Source organism: Suricata suricatta, chromosome 3, assembly GCF_006229205.1.
Source record: "Suricata suricatta isolate VVHF042 chromosome 3, meerkat_22Aug2017_6uvM2_HiC, whole genome shotgun sequence".
In the NCBI taxonomy this organism is placed as follows: domain Eukaryota; kingdom Metazoa; phylum Chordata; class Mammalia; order Carnivora; family Herpestidae; genus Suricata; species Suricata suricatta.
In genome coordinates this window covers 76,616,624-76,632,191 of record NC_043702.1, presented here as the reverse complement: position 1 = coordinate 76,632,191, position 15,568 = coordinate 76,616,624, and positions in this window count along the sequence as shown.

The window sequence follows — 15,568 nt, the reverse complement described above, 5'->3', positions numbered from 1 at the left end:
TTTTTAAAGATAGACATTCTAGATATTAAGATGATAAGTACACAGCAATATAAACTCTCCAAAATGAAACACAAAGAATAAAACCACTAACATAGCCTAGTATATATACTTTGACTCTCTAAAGTATTGTGAAGGAAATACAAATATTAAAGAAATATTTGCTGCAAATTTTCTAAATTTGATGAAAACTATAAATTCACAGATCCAAGAATCTCAACAAACTCCATGCATCAGAAAGATGAAGAAAACTGTTCCAAGACTCTTCATAATCAAATTCTTTAAAATCAATGACAAAGAGAAAACTTTAAAAACAGCCAAAGGAAAACAACATATTATCTACAATAGAACAAAATCAAGATGACAACAGATTTCCTTTTGGAAATGATACACAGTGGAAGACAGTGATGGACCACCATTAAAATACTGAAGAAAAAATTGGCAATGTAGAATGCTTTATCCAGAAAAAAACAATTTTCAGCAAAGAAGACAAAATAAAGATTTTTCAGGCTTATAAAAACTAAAATATTTCAGTAATAATGAACTTACATTATAAGAGATATGAAAGGAAGTCCTTTAAGCAGATGAAAAATAACACCAGGAAAACACATAGATCTACACAAAGAAATGAAGAGCACCACAAATGTAGCCACATAGGTAAATATAAAGACTATTTTTATAAATATTAATTTTGTTTGTATATATCTCTAAAATATAATCAACTGTTTAAAGCAAAAATAATAATCAAGAAGTATGAGATTTTTAAAATAGATAAAAAATATGACAACAGTACATAAAGGCCTGGAGGGAAAAAAAATAGAAGTACAACTTTGTAAGTTTAACATATTACACTTGAAGCAATACAATATCACTTAAAAGTAGACTGTAGGAAGTTAAAGAGGTACACTATAGGGCTTAAAGTATAACTAAAATAACACCCAAAAAAGTGTCTCTATTAAGCCAACAGAAGAGATGAAATTAAATCATTTTTTTAATTCCAAAAGAAAGAGAGAAAAACAAAAATAAAGAACAGGTTGAATAAAGAAAAAGCAAATAGCAATATAGTCAAGTTTAATCCAACAAAAGAATAATCACATAAAGTCTAATTACCTGAAATCTAAAACCTAAAGTACCCAAACACCCCCATTTAAAAGTAGAGATTGTCATATTGGATAAGAACATAAGACCCAACTGTAAGCTGCCTACAAAAAATTCACTTTAATTATAAAAACAAGAATAGGTTAAATGTATGAAGATGAGAAAAGATACACCATGATAATACTAACCAATTCCCTGATTAATTTCTCTTACTCTTCACCTAGCTCACTGAAAGTTTATTCCAAATAAACTTTCATACCAAGTCTTCATTCAGGCTCTGCTTTGAGAGAAATCCAGCCTAACTAGCCACTATTATTTTTTAATCTACTTTCTTAATTTCGTAACTTTTAAAAGACTCATGTTCATAGAGTATGTACAAACCCTCTACTAGCTATCACACCAAAATAGGAATTGGCTAGTCTAGGAGGTAGTGAGCAAATGACAAGCAGCACTGTTCTGGAAATGGGTTTTTTGTGTTTTTTTTGTCTATTCTTCAGATACTTGACATCATGGGCTTATAATCTGGCAACTAATTCACTTTTTCAGCTATAACCATGACAATGCCTTGAGACATTTGTGCTATTACCACATCTTAAGTTTATTATTAAGATGACCAACTTAATTCTTGAATATCAAGGAATCATAATGCCTATTTTATTACCTATGAATAGAAGGGTCAGTTAAAGAAGATAAATCAATAATTAATATCAGAAGGCTTTATAAGTCCTTCATTTACTATTTAGTCACTCAAACTACATTGAACTTTTAAGGACCTTGTGTGGTTAGTCTTGTGAATTGTACACTGACACACAAGTTAGTAATGAAGGTCATGGTTGGAAGAATTTAATATTCTTCCTATAAACCCTTAATCATGCTATTTCAAAGATATACTCATTAAAATGGCCATATGCTTAAAGACCCTAAAATTATGCAGAATTTTGTTTCCCAGTTACCTACAATAGTAGCAGACAAAACATATATGCACACAGCCAAATTCAACCCCACTGCCTTTGATGCTTCAAGGCCAAGATAAATTCATTTAGCTACTTGAAGCTAAGCCAGAACCACTTCCTTACCAAAACAGAGCTCTTCTTAAGCTATCAAGACCAGTTGAAAATCAGCACTGGTCTGATACCAGTTTGCTGAGACCCAAACTAATGATAAATCTTGTGTTGTTTATACAGTTGACTACAGAATATATCACTGTAGAATGATTCACCATTGTAAATAGAAATAAAATAACTAGTTGGATCTTTTTTAAATAGATGGGTTATAATAAAGATGACACAAAGAATTGTGGTCTGTTTTCCAAGTAATAGCTATAACAGTACAACTGTATAATCTTACAACTGGTATACAATAGGTATAAACTTACAACTGTCTAACTATAAAAACATCACTGGAACATGCTCTTTCAAAGTAGGATCAAAAGCCTGATATTTTGAAATGGTGTGAATTTATCATTGAAAATGCATGGGGGGGGGTCCTCATGGTAAACTTCTGTATTGAGATAGTATATATAATGAGAACAGCTCAACAAATTTTTATGAATTCAACACATTCAGTTTATCATGTAAGTTAAGATCAAAGCTATTATTAGCACCCCAGAAACCTCCTCCTGTCCTTTCTCAATCATCCTCAATCATTATGCCTTTAAAGGCAACTAATTCTAACTTCATCACCATAGATTAGTTTTTCTTGTTGAATTTTATATAAATGGAATCATGCATTATCTTATACTATGTACTGTTTGGAGTCTGGCATTTTTACTCAACACTTTATCGTGAGATTGATCGCAGTTTTTACGTGTAACCATAGTTGGATCTTGCTTCAATGTCTATTGTAAAATATATCACAACTTATTGAAGAACATTTGCATTATTTACATTCTGGAACTCTTGCAAATAATGGTAATGTAAACATTTTGTACATGTTTTTGGTGAACATATGTATGCATTTCTGTAAGGTATATATCTAAGATAGGAATTTCTGTGACATGAGGTTTATGTGTATTTAATTTCAGTAGATATTGCCAGTTGTTTTCAATAACAGTGGTACCAATTTACACTCCATCAGCAGTGTGGAAGAGTTAGTTGTTCTACATTCTTAATAACAACTGGTGTTATATCTGTTCTCTTTTTTCTTTCATTGTAGACACTGATGAATAGGTAGTGTTATGTCACTGTGAATATAACATGCATAACTCTAATAATTAACGATGTTAAGTGTCCTTTCCTATGAACAATTTGTATATATTCCTAACTGCCAGTTCAAGTCTTTTGCCCATTTTATTTGTATTGTCTTTTTATTTCTTTTTAATTTTTTATGTCTTTATAAATTTTATTTATTATTTTGAGAGACAGAGAGACAGAAAGAGAGAGACAAAGACAGAGACAGAGATAGGAAGGGGCAGAGAGAGAAGGAAACACAGAATCCGAAGCAGGATCCAGGATCTGAGCTGTCAGCACAGAGCCCGACACAGGGATTGAACTCACAGATGGAGAGATCATGATCTGATGATTAAGTATTAAGAGATTGCTTAACTGACTGAGCCACCCAGATGCCCTTTTATATTTCTTTATTACTATTTCTTCATAGTAATCTTTGCTAGATACATGCAATTCAAACATCTTTTCCCTTCTTATGGCTTAAGTTTCAATTCTCTTCATGGTATCTTTTGATTAACAGAATTTCTTAATTTTTAATCACACCCAATGTATCAAGTTTAGCCTTGTGTCCTTTTTTGAAATCTTTCCTCAACCCATGGTCGTAGAAATCTTGTTGTATGATCATCTTTAAAAAACATATTGACTTAGTTTTCACATTTAAGCATATTACATTTAAACATTCTATATTTAACTAAGTACATGCATTAAATCAATCCAGAATTAATTTTTGTGTATGGTATGCATAATTCATTTCAATTAATCTATTTCAATTTACCTTTTAAAATCCTTTCCTTGAAATTAAATTACATCAAAATTATATCTTTGTTGAAATTCAAGGAACTGTATATGTATAGAACTATTTCTGGACACACTATTCTGTTCAATGGTCTATTTATCTATCTTTGTGCCAGTACAATAATGTTTTAATTTTAGACTTTTATGATAAGTATTGATATTTGGCAGCTTACATTTTCAAATTTTGATCTTCTTCACATTGTCTTGACTATTCTAGATCTTTTTCTTTTCCATAAAAATTTTAGAATTACCTTATCAATTTTCATTTATAGACGTGCTAGTAGAATTCTTTAAGCTTATTTATTTATTTTTGAGAGAGAGAGAGAGAGCAAGCAGGAGAGGAGCAGAGAGACAGGGAGAGAGAGAATCCCAAGAAGGCCCCTCACTGTCAGTGCGGAGCCCAGTGCAGGGCTCAAATTCATAAACCATGAGATCATGACCTAAGCTGAAATCAAGAGTGTGGACATTTAACCAACTGAGCAACCTAGGCACCCTGAAATGCTAACAGAATTTTGATTGAGATTGCATTAAATCTATAAATCAGTTTAGGGAGAACAGACATCTTTGCATTGCATTTTCTAATCCTTAGAAATGGTATATCCCTTCTTTTAGATCTTTCAGTTCCCTCAATAATATCTTGTAGCTTTCTGTTTGATTTATTTATAGGTATTTAATGTTTTTATGTCATTGTAAAGAGTATCACTTTTTAAATGAATTATCTGTATATTTATTGCTGCTATATAAAAAATGGTTTTTGTACAGTTACCCTCTATTTAGTTACCTTGCTAATTCATTTATCAAGCCTAATGTATTTTGTTTATATGTTATTTTGGATTTTCTAAAAACATAATCACATCATCTCCAAATAATGAATTTTTTTAATTTTTTAATTCTTGTTACTCTCATTTTTTAATTTGTCTATTGCACTGGCTAAGCCTTCTTGTACAATATTGAGTGGAAGTGGTGATATTGAACATCCTTGTGTTATTCCTGACTTTGGAAAAGAAGGCATTCACTATCTCCTTGTTATATGCTATAAGTTTTTTAGAGATTTCCATTAATAGTTAAGAACAGTTCTTTCTATTTCCAAATTCTAGGAGATTTTAGCATGAATGGTATTGAATTTTATCAAATGCTTTTTCTGAATCTACTGAGATGACCATGAGGTTTTCTCAAATTCTTACCATGGTATATTAATGATGATTGAATTTTTAATACTATACCAACCATGTTATTTCTCAAAAAAAAAACTCATCTTGGTCATGATGTGTTTGATTTGCTAATATTCTATTTAAGATTTTTAAATCTATACTTATATAAGAAATAGGTTTTAAATTTTTCCTTTTTGTAATTTCCTTACTAGGTCATAATTCCAAGGTTATGTTGAGCTCCTAAAATGAGTTGGAAGATATTTCTTCTTTTTCCATTCTTTGTCTTTTTTTCCTAGGGGATGGCCCTTTAGGAATCTTAAAATGAAAACTGGATGTATTTATGAGACACCCTCCTTGGCAAACTTGAATTCCAGTTTTTTCTCAGTACCATCAATTTGCCAAAATATGTGCAGCTTAGCTTTGTAGCCTCTTCACAACTGCATTCTGCTAAGTCTCTGTGTGTCTCAACCTGTGCACATATAGCTTAAAAGTAACCAAATGACTCAAAGGAAAACTGCACAAAGAAGGCTGCATGTGATTCTCTGCAGATTTCTCTTCCCAGTACAAAGATCTTTCAAGTCCTAGTTATCTTAGGAGCTTTAAATTCCAATTTTTATCATACACCCAATGAGACTGCCAGAACTCAAAAGATGCCGCTTTCTTTTCAGACTGTGTGCTGTGACCTGAAGGGGTAAAAGCAGCAATGAATATAAAACTCACCTCGGTATATTTTCTTTCTCTATAAGATTTTAGCCTTTTAAGTCCTGGCTGTCTAGTTATTCTTCAATGACTCCATGAAGATTTTTGGTTTTGTTTGCCTAGAATTTTACCCATCTTTTATAGTTGGTGTCAGAAAGAGTAGGCAGGTAAGAGGTAGTCCATCACAGCTAGAATCAGAAGCCCCTACACAGAGCTCTAAAATAGGTGACCTTCACCATCACCTCTCACTCTATCATTGCACATCTGGTAACAAACTGCTCTTTTGCTCAGTCCAAGAATCTGGACCCCAGTCGGGGGCAGGATGAAAGACGATCTCATTCTCCTGAGCCTTGTCATTGTTCACTGACCGGGAGTCATCTTCACGGTCCATCGGCATTCCCTCTAGACAGCAGAATTTTATAGTAATATTTACAGGGTAATTCTGAGGCATAATTTTACCCAAACTACGTTTCTTAATTTTTCCCAATTGATACTAAAACAGGAGATATCATATGACTTTAAAATTTGTTTTTGTTTTTCTATTTAAACAGTTACTATTTCCTCCTATATAGAAGGGGGATAAAATATTAACCTATAAATCCAAAATATGAATCAAATCTACCATCTGATTAACAGCTTAAATACCTATGATTGATTCATTACCTGCAACTTTAACAGTCACAGTATTTCAAGAAATGTTTGTAGCACAGATTTCTTCCACATGGGCCCCTATTAATATTGACCATATACAGTCAGAAATTTATAATAGAGGCAAGAAGACTCCTCTGGACAATTTATTTTCTGATTTCTCTTGGAAGAATCTTATTCAGCCATTGCATATGTCAAATTTTAAATTTTTTTAATGTTTATTTTTGAGAGAGAAACAGCATGAATGGGGGAGGGACCGAGAGAGAAGGACACACAGAATCCTACACAGGCTCCAGGCTCTGAGCTGTCAGCACAAAGCCCAGCGCGAGGCTTGAACTCACGAACTACGAGATCATGACCTGAGCTGAAGTCAGACATTCAACCGACTGAGCAACCCAGGCACCCCACATATATTAAATTTTAAAAGGAATAAATACCTATTGACTGAAAGACTACTCGGTCACTGTATCCAAGAGCTACATGGAGACAAGTTTGCCTAATCTATAATAAAAGCCTTTTTTAATTTTAAAAATTAATTCTGAGCCTCTGATTTCCTGACTGCCACAATAGAAAAACATTAATTTGGTGGTAATGGTACTGAAAAGCTTCCTGGCATTCATTTCTGAACAGCCACGAAAAGGATAAACATGAGGGTGGAGGGACTCCGGGGTAATGTAATCATTTGCAAGTAAGCCATCTGGGCCCTGGTTCTAAGCTCTTCCCATCTTATTCCGAAGCCTGCCTATCTCTTCAGTGCCTCACTCCAACTTGCTGTTATGCAGGAAGGACTCACTGTTTGCTAACACTCCGAAACACCGGAGCCTATGGACGTCAACTGCTTTGCCAGGTGTTTCACGCGTGCTGATCCAGTCTTAGATGGTTTGGTTATTTTTGGCATAGCCCTGATGAATCGAGTTCTTGCTTCAGTTCTAGAAACAGTGAATAATACAGTCTGGGACCACCCTCACATGCAGCTCTTTATGGAAGGCATGACCCAAACATCCCCAGCCTTTGGAGAAGGTGACAGGTGGGGTCATGACACACTTCTGCTTAGGGACAAAGGATGAATTTATAGCTATACAACGCTAATTTCCTTCAAAAGAGTCTCTGAATAGATAATGCCATATCATCTATTTACGGTAAAAAATAAAAAATTGCTATCTCACTTACTGAAGGATAATGCCACAGCATGGGAAAACCCAGATGTTTTCCTACAAAATTTCTGAGACATTGGACAATAGGAGAAAACAATTCACAAAGAAGAGAAAGTAATTTCTCCAAGATCTTAACAAATGTGTACTAAAAGCTGCAGAGGACACAAAGACTTACAAAACACTGTTCCTGTCTTTAAGGAATTCATGGGCTGATTAGGAAATAATTAAAATGGCATCTGTGGAACATGCTGAAAACACGTTTACACACATCCACTCAAGCTGGGGAATTCCTCCCAAGTCTAACTGCACTCATTGGTGACACAAAACTATTTTTTAATTTTAATTTCTCTACTCAGATACATTGTAAGTTTCTTGAGGACAGAAACTCTGCCTTCCTCATAAGGCCTAGAACAACAGTCCATAAATATTTGTTGACTGAAATGGTTTTTGATGAAGCCAGGGAACACCGTGCAAATTTCGTTTTGGAGCAAACTTACTATTTCTAAGTGCGTGTGCAAATGTGAGAAAGGGGACGCTGTTCTGATCCCCTAGGGCACAGTGGGACGTAATGTTACTTCTATGGGAGTACTGTTAACATCAGGAAGGATGAAACTGCCATTCATGCTATTTCTTCCAAAAAGATTCTTCTGCAAATGATTCAGAAATTCACTGTGAATGATTCATTAAAAGTTCTTAAAGTTAACGTGGGTTTAGTGAGTGCTGCCAAACATTCTGTTGGAACATTTGCATTTTTGCTTTGGGGTTGAAAATCAACCCCCTTCAACGTTCCCAGCTTGAATTGTCTGAGGACCGATGTTCCTGCAACTGCAGCAAAGGCTAACTCCCCCAAGCAGAACCATATGCAGAAAATAAATAAAGTTCAAATATGTAAAAGGAAGTAATAGTTGCTCATTAAACAGGAAGTTCTTTTTTAATGTTTATTTATTTTTGACAGAGAGAGACAGAGTGTGAGCGGTGGACAGGCACAGAGAGAGGGTGACACAGAATCTGAAGCAGGCTTCATGCTCTGATCTGTCAGCACAGAGCCTGATGCAGGGTTCAAACTCACAACCATGAGATCATGACCTGAGCAGACGTCAACTCAGCCACCCAGGTGACCAAACAGGAAGTTCTTAATTGTGCATAAGGAAGAGTCCCCTTTACACTTTTTGATGCAAGTCTCTCTTTGGGAAATTCTTTCTTCTCTTACCAGGACTAACTTAAAACTGTTAGAGCCTAGGTAAATAGCTTCCTTCCTTATGGATTGTTTGAGGCGGTCAGCTTTCACAACTATGGCTCTGCTATGGAAGAATATCTAAGTTTCTTCCAACTGTACATTATTGTGACTAAGATAATACTTGGCATATAAGACCAGCTCAGGGGCACCTGGGTGGCTCAGTCATTTAAGCATCTGACTTTAGCTCAGGTCATGATCTCATGGCTTCTGAGTTCAAGCCCTGCATCAAGCTCTGTGCTGACAAGTCAGAGCCTAGAGCCTGGCTTCGGGTTCTGTGTCTTCCTCTCTCTCTACCACTCCCCTGCTCACATCACACTCTCCTTCCAAAATAAATAAACATCTTAAAAAATTTTTTTAAGACCAGCTCAGGGCGCCTAGTGGCACAATAAGCTAAGCGTTTGACTTTGGCTCAGATCATGATCTCACCACTCCTGAGTTCGAGCCCCATGTCAGGCTCTGTTCTGATAGCTCAGAGCCTGGAGCCTGCTTCCAATTCTGAGTCTTCTCTCTCTGCTCCTCCCCTGCTTGCACTCTGGCCCTCTCTCTCTCAAAAACAGATAAACATTAAAAAAAAAAAAAAAAGGCCAACTCAATGAATGTCAGGATTATTAACTTCTGCCATTATCAATAGTTAAAATCTATTAATAAAAATGTGGGGGAGGGTGGTGACTGGGTGGCTCAGTCGATTAAGTGTCCGACTTTAGTTCAGGTCATGATCTCGAGGTCTGTGAGTTCAAGCCCCACATCAAGCTCTGTGCTGATAACTCAGAGCCTGGAGTCTGCTTCAGATTCTGTGTCTCCCTCTCTCTCTGCCCCAATCCTGCCGCTCATGCTCTATGTCTCAAAAATAAATAAACATTGAAAAAAAAGTTTTAAGGCAGGAAGACAGAGAGGAGTTATTAGAAAAAATAAACCAAAATCCCGCTATTATATTCTGTATTATGAATACAGAAAAGGTTCATGATTCTCAGAATCTTGGTTTTCCAGAATATATATCAGATATACCTTAGTTGCTCTGTGAGATTTAAACTCTGATTAAAAGCCAAGGATCTCTGTCAATAGGAAAAACATTTTAATATAAGGAACTCATAGTGATTACTTTGAAGTAACATCAAAGACTACTTCTCTATCTGTTGCAAGCATATTTAGATATATACATGGATTTCATACACGCATATATTAGCAAATCTATGTTAACAAACACATGTGGGTTTTGTTTGTTTGTTTTTGACTTTCTTCAATCTCAGAGGAGATGAGATTTTGTGACAGGGAAAGACCAGGACATTTCAGGTTCTACTTGTAAAATAAGAAAGGAAAAGATTCATTTAAAGAAATAATGCTGGAAAAAGCTTTGAAAATTACAGCACATTTTAAAATACTATTATTTCAAAACAAAACATATTACTTTCTCTGTACTGCAGGGGAAGTCCTTGTTTGTTTTGTCTAGAGGAATTTCAATTACAGTAAGCCACCATTGGACTCCATAACTGAGGGAAAGCAGGGCGTACTAAGTGTAAAAGTCAGAGGTCTTCACACCTGTTTTATCACCCTGAGTTCTGGTTTAAATGCTGCCAGTAAACGTGGGTGGGTCTCATGTCATGGTCTTCTCAAGAGACCAGGAACTACTCAAAGAAAACAATTCACAAAACTCCACCACTTCCAGGTTGGAAGCATCACAAGTATCAGTTCCCGGGGCTTTTCCAAGCAGAAATCTCTTGAATGACAGGCCTCTATTTGATTACTACTGCTGACAAAAAGTTCACCACTTTGTAGAGTGCACAACTGTATTGAAACTATTCTAACCCAGCTGAAGACAGCATTTTATATCTCTAACCATTATTTTTGACTCTTCCCTTTGAAAACATAGATAATAAATTGAATCCTGCAAGCAAATTAAATCCTTCACATATTAAAAGAAAGCCTTATGGGGGCACCTGAGTTGGCTCATCTGCTTAAGCATACAACTTTGGCTCCGGTCATCTTACCATTTGTGAGTTTGAGCCCAACATCAGGCTCTGTGATGACAGCTCAGAGCCTGGAGCCTGCTTCAGATTCTGTGTCTCCCTCTTTATGGCTCTCCCCAACTCGTGCTCGCTCACATGCTCTCTCTCAAAAATAAACAAACATTAAAAAAATAAAAAGAAATAAAAAGAAAACCTATATCCCCATTGTGCCATTCACCACACTTTATCCTAATTGTTGGCATGTCTCTACCACTCACTACATGTTAAGCTACGTGAGCAGAACCACATCACTTATTTATAGCAGCATCTACTGCTTATAATATTTGTTAGGTGAATAAATGAATTATTTTGGCTCTTTGAGCTAAAAATTCAGGCAAAAAGGTAGAATTCAAGCTAATTTCTCCTTTTCACTGTTTCCACCATCCTTTAATCTCCTTTCCAAGACTACCATCACATTAAAAAAAAATTACAGATGTACTACTGAATGGGGCCACCTAGAAAGCTCTGAATTAACTTGAGTACTCTAAAATATTAAGCCAATAAATTGGTCTGGACTTTGGATTCCCAGTCAGAATTTCTGACATAACAAGTATGGAAATTTATTAAAACCACCAGAAAACAAAAAGGATGGATAAGGGGTGTTTATCCTCGTGATCAAAACACCTTGTGGTCCTGCTTTTTCAAAAACTGGACTAAATCTTTGGTGCTTCAGCTGATCTTTGAAAGAGGCTGCCATGTTGGTGACCTACAATGTTAGTTTTTGACAATTTTTCCACCGCACGTGACTTCAGGAGAAAATGTCAGCCTAATATGGATCCTTCAAAGTGAACAGTGCCCCCATCTTAGTTTTCCTGGAACACAAGACACTATTTTGGATGAAAGTAACTTTTATAAACAAAACCCAGAAGGTGTAAACTCTCACCTCTGGGCCTAGTAGCAAATGAGCCTGAAAGACATCTTCAGAATTGAGCTCAATGATTGGCTGAAAAAGCATCCAAAGGGTGGGAAGGTTATGTCTGAAACCATCTGCGCTTTAGGGTCATGAACACAAAAGGAAAATAGTCATGGGGTCATTTGCTTGAAAATGGAAAAACAACAAGGACTAAAATACAAATTGACATCAAGAAAGGAAAAGAAAACATAGCTCTTTTGACTTTTACAAACCAAAGATCTAAATTCTCTATCCAAATCACAGATGCTTCCTCCTCTCTACTCAATTGAGTTACTGTATCTGCTAATTAAATTAGAGCACCATCCCAGTGCACAGGATTAGCCAGGATGGAGAGATGTGCATTCTCTGTACTTCTGCTGGAGAAGGCACACACTGCTGTTTTGGAGTCATTGATCACATTGATTATGTGGCTGATATTTTACATCTCATATGTTGCTGATATTTCAGGTCACCAGAGCAGTAATAGAAAATGAAACGGAACGTAGATTTGTCAATGTGTGTGGGAGAGAATTTAAACTTCAAAGGTTTACAGCCTCGGCTCCCATCTTCATTTCCTTGCTCAGTGAGTTGGGAGGAGTTACTTCACTAAACTGCATTTTGGTTTTCCCTTCAGCAAACTAGGGAAATAATGGCAACTGACTTAAAATATTTGGGTTGGAGTTTCAAAGGGTTAACATGTATGAAGTTCTTAGTAAGTAGCCCAAAATATTATTTCTGTAATAATAATGTTTTTATTATATAATAATTATTTTATTTCATGTAATTATCATTTATATTATGTATATGTATAAATATATCAATATTACATATTTGATATTTATAAACATAATAACTAATCTAATTTCTATTACTATCATACTATCATCATTACTACACCAAGTATTATTGACTCTAAAACACCCAGATATTTTCTGTGTCTTTTATTCTGGCCTCAGAGCAGCATCTGGGAAGGAAGCCAGATGCCTAGGGCTGAGGAAGGCAAGTCTTTTGTTACTAATAGAGAGACAGCCTGACTGGAGCACAGAAGCCTCCAGAAAGCAAGTCCCGCAGGGGCAATCATCTCCCCTCTCTCACACCCCTGGCCACATGCACAACATTCTTCTAACCTCCAAAGGCCGGTGTAGGGCCCAGCTCCTGGGATTTATTTTGATAAATGTTTCAGGCCATAGAGTGCTAAGAAACTTGATTCTTTTGCTTTTCAAATACCAAACCTCTACCTGGAGAAGGAATGCTTATATCAGAGCACAGAGATGAAAAGTTTTAAGTTAAACATGCAGTTCTCCCCTTAACCTATTGTCTGCTCTGTTCTGTAACTCTGGAAAGTTGGAAAAAAAATATCTTCAGATAAAGACTGTTGTAAATCACTAGTGAAAAGTTAAATATGATTTAGCAAATGTTCATTTTATCTTGAAAAGCAGGGCTATAATGGAGCTGCCTTTACAGTTAAGGCCAACAATGCTCTTGAGGAAATTATACGTATTTTAATAAAGTCATTCTGCACAGTAACATAGCTCAAATTCTTTACTGTCGTTCTAAATTTTTTATACCTCATGGTCAAAATAAGTTCCACCTGGTTATTGTAAGACAGAACACTTATCTTTCTTTTTCACTGGAAAGGAGAATTGAGTACCTGCTAAGTGCCAGGTGTTTTACTTATATTGTACTATTTAATACAGCAAACAACACCATCTTTACAGACCAGCAAGCTGACATTCAAAAAGATTAAAAAACTTTCCTGAGTTCATAACACTAACAAGTGAAGGATGTAGGATTTGAACATAAGTGCGTGTGATTTGAAAGCCAAAGTCTTTAATGGAAACTAAAAAGGCTTCATATTTCGACCGGGGCACTGTAGAGAGTTTTTATCTCGTTCCATTCAACAGACCACATACACAACAGCTTATCTGTAATTTTCAACAATCCGTGCCTCTAGGACAACATATTTTTGAAGTTTAAGAAAACCTCAATATGAAAAGTTGATCAGGTACTATCAGCAGTTAATGATCAAGTCTTGCCCATGTATGTTGACTATGTTCCTGCCATAAAGTAGGCTCCATGGGAACCAAGCTTTCTCCATCTTGGTCATCTCTGCATGTCCACCACCTATGACAATTCTTGCCACCGAGAAGCTCAGAAAATATTTTTCATTAAAAGAGTGAATGAATGACACATTTCCAACATGCCCAGGATTATGAGGTAATAGGAAGTCAAACCAATTCTCACTTTCCCTCTAGAAGTGAATGATGATGGCAATAATTCTAGTACCTGTGGCATTGTCTCATTGCAACACACATAATAGAAAAGAAGTCTTTCCTTTTCTTTTGAAAATACCAGTCGTGGGGCACCTGGGGGGCTCAGTCAGTTAAGTGTCTGACTTCAGCTCAGGTCATGATCTCACAGTCTGTGGGTTCAAGCCCTGCATCAGGCTCTGTGCTGACAGCTCAGAGCCTGGAGCCTGCTTCGGATTCTGTGTCTCCCTCTCTCTCTGACCCTCCCCCGCAAATTTTCTCTCTCTTTCTCTCAAAAATAAACAAACATTTAAAAAATTTTAAAAAGCAAATACCAGTCATTATCTCATCAAGTCCAGAGACTATTATCATTCCCTATGAGTTCATCATGGCACCAAATCCACACTTCTGAAGTCTGAAGAATTTTCTAACTTTGTAAGGCATATCAAAAATTTCTCCTAAAAAGATGGTTTCCAAAATTCCTTTAGTTAATGGTGACAATTGAAGCAGTGATGCTGGGGTGACGTGATAACATGTAATACTTTAGACTTGACATCAGGTTTCCCTCATAGGTTTCTTCCTTACTGGTTAGCTCAGTTGGTTAGAGTTTGATATAATGAGGTCAAGGTCATGGATTCAAACCCCTGGTGGAACAATTAGCTTCAGTTTGTTCTCTGGACATAGGGTTAATTCTGAGCCCTTCTATTCCCCTGGACTTTGGTTCTATGCTTCAGAAAGGCCAAGATAAGTAGTCACACAAAGTAGACCAGATGCTTAGTCAAGGAACTACAGGAGAGTCATCTCTCTATAAAATTTCCAGATTTCACATTCATACTCCTCAAAGAGCTGTGCTACTGACTCACACTTCCTTAACAAATGATTTTATACATTTCCTAATTAGAGCTATAAACAGTGGAATAAGTCATCTATAAACAAGTCTATAAACAACCAATTGCTTTATCAAATTAAATATGAAAAAATATTTCCAGTGACCAGAAGTAACCCTTTGGAATTAAACTTCTACTGAAATACATTAGCCAGGAGTTTGTCTTAATGGGAAAATAGTTACTCAAGTTATTATATGGGTGAATACACACTTATCATAAATTTTACACACAGATTCTCAGAAAATTATTAGTGACTTTATAAGCAATAACAAGAAGGCATCTCATTAGTAAGAACATTTAGGTCCTGGAGGAGATAAATTCCAGGAGACACACAGCCAAGCAGTCCACTTTCAATAAGGACTTATTCAATTTAAGTCAAGAGCTGAATAAGAAATTGGATCTGAATCTGGCCCACAGAAAGATGACTCCCTCTGCTTAAAAAAAAAAAAAAAAAAAGGAGGTCTTTAAAATGAATCCAGGTCACATTAGTTTGCTGAACCAAATGTCCTCCACCACCTCACACCAGTCAGAGTGGCTAAAATGAACAAAGCAAAAGACTACAGTTGTTGGAGAGGGTGTGGAGAGATGGG